Below are 5,717 nucleotides of genomic sequence, written 5' to 3' on the forward strand. Positions count from 1 at the left end.
GCCAAGGAGTTAATGCTATAGGAAGCACCAGTGAATAAATGATGATTAAAAATATATGTTAAATAAGGGTGGGCACTGCAGGATTAATAGCCCAGCTTTCGTGCTCCTTCGTGGTAATTCTCTGAGATGTTTTTTTCACCCTCTCCCGGGGATCCCCACAGTGAATGTGTCTCAGTTGTGTCAGTGGTGGCCTGCTCATTAACATATGCTTCCTCCCTAGCATGTCCCCACTCCTCTACAGAGACTTCCTGGAATCATCTCCCAGAGCAAATCTTCTGCAGGACCCCAACTAAGACAGTGCCTTAAGAAATGTTTGATGATTGACTAAACGAATGTAATACAATGACTATAAGACATCCATAAAAAAGTAAGCAAGCAACACAAGACGCATCATAACCAACAATCAGCAGTTCCAAAGCCTTTGTAAATCAGAGCAGAAGGTCCCAGTGCAGATGGGAAGTAATTATAGCTAACAATCAGTGGGCATTTACTGTGTCCCAAGCTCGGGTCTAAGGGTGTGTGTCTTTGTGTATTTTTTTTTCTCATTTAAACATCTCAGTAACTCATGGCAGGTGCTATTTATAACCCTACTTCACAAATGACGAATTAAACTGGGGCACAGAGAGGTTAAGCCTGAGACTTCGCAGCTGCAGGTGGAGAAGCTGGGAGTGGGCTCCAGATTGTCTGGTTTTCAGCTGGGTTCTGAACCCCTGGGCCTTGTAGAGAGGGGGTGAGATTTGATCTGGGTCTTGACCATCTGGAAGGGACTGGGAAGGACATTCCAGGAGGCAGGTCCTCTGGAGCCAAGGCAGAAGATGAGAATGTACAGGCCTTGCTCGGGGTCATACGCCCTGGTGGGGTTTGGGGAGAGCCTCTGTTTGCAGGAAGGTCTGCATTCTGCAAAGGATCTCATTTCCTCCTTCATTTCCCAGGACCCCCCAGATTATTTTCAACGCCAGAGGATGTGGGGAAGGCAGAAAGGCCAAAAGCAGAAATCAGAAACCTGTAAGGAGCCTGGCTGCAATGCAGCAGCAGATTCTTTTCTATAGCTTTACTCATTGGTACTCAGAGTTTGCGAGGGTCTCAAACACACACTGGAAGTTAGATTAAAAAAATCACAGGATCCCGGAGCCTCATCCAAGTTTGCAAACTTAAGGCAGCCAGGGTGCATAGTGGAACACCCCAATGTAAGACGGAGCATAGAAGGGCTTACATCTTGCCTAGAGGAGGCAGACAACACTAGCTGTGCCCCATCATTGCTTGGTGAGAATGGGGGCTCAGCATGGCTATTTTTTTCCCTTCTATAATGAGGGAGAGGCCAGAAATCGAATTTTTAAAAGGTTAAACATCCCAAGTTTTAAATATTGGCGATAGATTAATCTTTAAAAAAAAAAACTTTGCCAGCGAACACAGAGGAATGTGTTAGTGGATCGCATTTGGCTCACAAGCCCCTATGTTAAGACCCCTTGTGATGGACAGAATCCTGCACTCAGGGCATCTTGGCTTCAGAATCATTAGTGTTATAGATTCTCAGACTGAAACTATCTCTTAGACAGGACACTCAGCACATTGAATCATTAGACTATCAGACATAGAATTTTAGCTGGAATCTCAGTTATGCAGAATCATATAGCCAGAAAATCATTATAGGTTTTTTAAATTTTTTGTCTCAATCTTTACTCGTTAACCTCTAAAATCTCAGAATCAAACATTGTTGGAATCCGACCCCTTCTACATCAAGTATCTGGCCTTTAAGTAGTGTAAGTTGAATAAATATACTTGCCAAGTCTCTGCTTGAATGAATTCCCCCTCTGCAGATAGTCTTGTTCATTTCTTCCAAAAATGTTTTTATTGAGCACCTAATGTGGGCATCAGGGAACCTGGAGAGACAGTTTACATTCTTGTGCAGATGGGCAGGCAGTAAACACACACGAGATTATCTTGGATAGTGAGCCTTTCTAAGGAGACATGAAACAGAATAGTATTACAGAAAGCAACGTGGTCGGGCGAAAAGATGCGGCTTCCTTAGGCAGCTGTTCAGGGTGGTTTTCTCTGTGTAGGTGACCTTTGTGGGGAGACCCGAATGATGAGGAGGACTCTGCCGTGGGAAGGTTGGGGGAAAGAGAGTTCCAGGGAGAGTGAGAGCAAGTGCAGAGGCCCTGAGGTATAGGGACAGGCTTGCATGATGGGGGTGCCAGAAGAACACAGGTTTGGCCGCAGCACAGCGAGTCGGGGGGAAGGATGGGAGGTGAGGCCATTGGGTCAGGGCAAAAGTGCTCCCTCCGCTCATCTCAAAAATAACGAGAAACTTTCGGCACACCTGTGTCTAACTGCCCACTATGCATCGTACCTAAGTGCTTGCTAAGCGTTTTGGATGTAGAAACCAGGTCACGGAGAATGAGGGGGAAGGTAGCACCACCCTTGTCCACCGCGTCATGCAAGGGGCCACTGGTGCGTTTCCTCGGTGCTTTTGCAAGCATCCTCCTCTGTACTTAAACCACTTGCCCATCACCGCTGCCTTGGTCCTGCAGCTCTGGGGTCCTATGTCTCCATCAACGACGGCCAGAAGGGGAGGAGAGACAACTTTCAAAAGGGTGTGTGAAAGCTGTCACAGCCACTGTGCTTGCTATCTCCATGGTACCCAGGCAGGGGGACAATCTAATTAGGCTATTTTCAGCATCCCAGAGGGAGGAGGAGTGGAGGGAGAGAGGGAGAAGGGGGCCTGCCTTTCCAGCTGCCTGTCTTTCTCTCTCTCTCTCTCTCTCCCCCTCTGAAGTTATTATTGATTAAGCAGTCAGAGGCCAAGGAGGCAGGACCTTTCCACGCTCCATGCTGGGATCAGAGGAGGCTTTCTGGCAATGCCGTGGGCCTTGCCAACCACGTCAGGGACCCCAGAGCTGGCAGGCTTCCAGGTGTCTGGTGCTAATGAGCTCTGAAGCCTACAGCTTTGACCAGAAACACGTCCCCTGCAGCCTGTTTGTCCTCTACTGGGACAGGCTGCCACCAGCTTCCTCTGGACTGATGGGCCCAGGGACAAGGATGCTGGCAGCTCTTTGTTTCTTAGCCTGAGGCTTGTGTCAGCCTTCAAGGCTTTTGCCTGTGATTGTAGGAGCCTTGGAAGGAAGCTGGCTTTCATTTGCCTGGAGCTCATGTGGCCAGTGGTACCTGGAAGGGACTCATGGGCTGTGGACTCAGTAGAAACTCCGTCAACTCTAAGTTCCAAATGGCCAGGGCTCACATTCAGTTTGCTCACCCCAGGACCCAGCGTCTAGTCCTTATCAGGTGCTAAACACTTATTCACCTCATGTCCTGCTACGGGCCTGTCAGAGCACCAGATCTAAAGGGCCTTCTTCTCTAACTCATGAGGCATCACTTTTCACACGCCCCGCCCCCCCCCACCATTGCTCCTGCTTTGTCCAAACTCTGCCTAAGTCTGCCTAAGTCAAATCAAGTTGGAAACTAATCGATACCTTTAAAACCTTTACTACCATGCCAGGTAAACCATGTGCATCATTTAAGCCTCGTAACAACTCGATGAAGTATTTTTATCATCCCCATTTCACGGATGAGGAAACCGAGGCACAGAGTGGTGAAAGGAACATGTCCAAAGTAAAGTAGCTGGTGTCAGGTTGGAATTAAAACTCAAGGTTTGCCTGACTCCAGAGCCAGCCTCCCAAGGTAACAAAGATAAATGGGATTTTCAGCTTCGGAATTCAAAGGGGTCTCCAATAGGTTAATATGAGTTGGGAGTCTCAAAGAAGGGGCATTTCCTAAACTCATGTGACCTTCCTGTTTTTATTTTCTGGGCACACTTGTTAACATCTTCTGACAGCAGTTAGTGAACGGCTGTTAGGAGGTAATTAAACAGAGCAAGTGATAATGTCCTTAATTAATCCAATTCACTCTCTTTCATTTGTGCTTATTTCCTTATATTGGCAATAGCTCCAACAGGAGGTCTTAGCAGTCACGTCCCTGCTTATTCCTTCTGACTCCAGAAAAAGCATGTGCACCAAAAGGGGCATTTTCAAAGAGAATCTAATTTTGGGTTACTGCTTTGTGCCAATCTGAGATGTGACGCTGTCTGTCACAGCAGAGGACTGACATGGGTTTTGAACCAGAGTTAAGGCTGTTGCATGCACACTCACACAGACAGAGACACAGATACACACACACATACACACACACAGATGAATCAGACCTCACCGTGAAGCTTTGCTCTTGTGTTTAAAAATTGAAGCCACAGGGCTTCAAAGACACCCCGCTGATATTTTTCCATTGCTCTCTATTCCTTTTTACCCATGACTTACTTATTTGGTGTATGAAGATGCTTTGAAGGTGGGGACCTCATCTATCTACCTGTTCCTTCTCTCCTTCAGTGTCTAGCAGAGGGTTGGACACACAGAAGTTCTCAACAATCGGCTGGTGGGTGGATCTTTTGCATTCATCAGCATTGTTACCATCATCATCATCATCATCATCATCATCATCATCAAACTACCATTTATTGATTGCCTTCCATGTGTAGACATTGAGTTTTATGTGTAGAGCCAGAAGTTGGCACACGATAGAGCCACGATAGCCCATGGGTTGAATTCAGCTGGCCGCCTGTTTTTGTAAACAAAGTGTTGACACACAGCCATGTGTATTTATGTATGTACTGCTGTGACTGCTTTTGTGCTGCAATGGCAGAGTTGAGTAGTTGGGACGAAGACGGCATGACCTTGCAGAGCCCGGAATATATACTATCTGGCTCTTTACAGAAATGGTCTGCTACCCCTACTTTATACACATACACAAGGTCTTTCAATTCTCCTGTCAATCTGGAAAGGCAACGTGCCCATTTCACAGATGAGAAGAACAAGGTTCAAGGATGTTAAACAATTTGCCTAACTAATAAGTGGTAGATCAGGGTTTGGACTCAGGTCTGCATCTCCAAAGCCAGCACTATTTACTTTGCTCTTTGCTCCTCATTCCTCAATACGGCAGAAAATTTAGAACAGACTGAATTTCTTCACCTTTATTTTTGAACCAAGTCTTCTGAGCATCTGAACCAAGTCTTCGGGGCCAGCGAGGACACAACCAGTCTAAACTTGCCTGAGAAGGCAGGCAGGCTGCCTGGGTAGTTTGTAGCTGGAGGGAACTGTTACTCCCCACGTGGATACACAGATTCCCTCCTGGAGATCAAAGGTGTCTGGAACAGCTGATTCATCAACACCTTTGAAGTCTGGTGCCAATTTTACAAAGACAAATTAATTTCTTCAGCTTCTCAGCTTCTGGTGGCTTCAACACACCTCGTGCTTTCAGCTGTAAAGTCTTCCCAGTTTTCCTTTGCGTCATGGATTCCTAGAGCTGTCTAAATCTTTGGTGACTTATCTACACGGGGGAGGAGGAGGTGGGTGGCAGAGCTCGGTTCACAAGCATGAGTCCATGTGCTGGTTGTGTCAAGGGTGGTGGTAAGGACAGCGAATAGTCTTGTCTCTGGAAAGAAGACTCAGCTGAGCTAGTCTCCTGGTAGTTGGTGGAGTTTTGACCATTTACAGTTATGTTGGGCAAACCTTGCAAGGCTAATAACCAAACCCAAACTCAGCTCATTTCACCTTATTGATTGATTGATTGATTGCTTGGTTGGTTGGTTGGACCTATGCTTATCTTTATATTGAAAGTATTGCAAAAGCATGACATCATGTGTTAAAAGATTGGGCTTTGTGGAAAAGCAT

The sequence above is a fragment of the Pteropus vampyrus genome, unplaced genomic scaffold, assembly GCF_000151845.1.
Source record: "Pteropus vampyrus isolate Shadow unplaced genomic scaffold, Pvam_2.0 Scaffold40, whole genome shotgun sequence".
In the NCBI taxonomy this organism is placed as follows: Eukaryota; Metazoa; Chordata; class Mammalia; order Chiroptera; family Pteropodidae; genus Pteropus; species Pteropus vampyrus.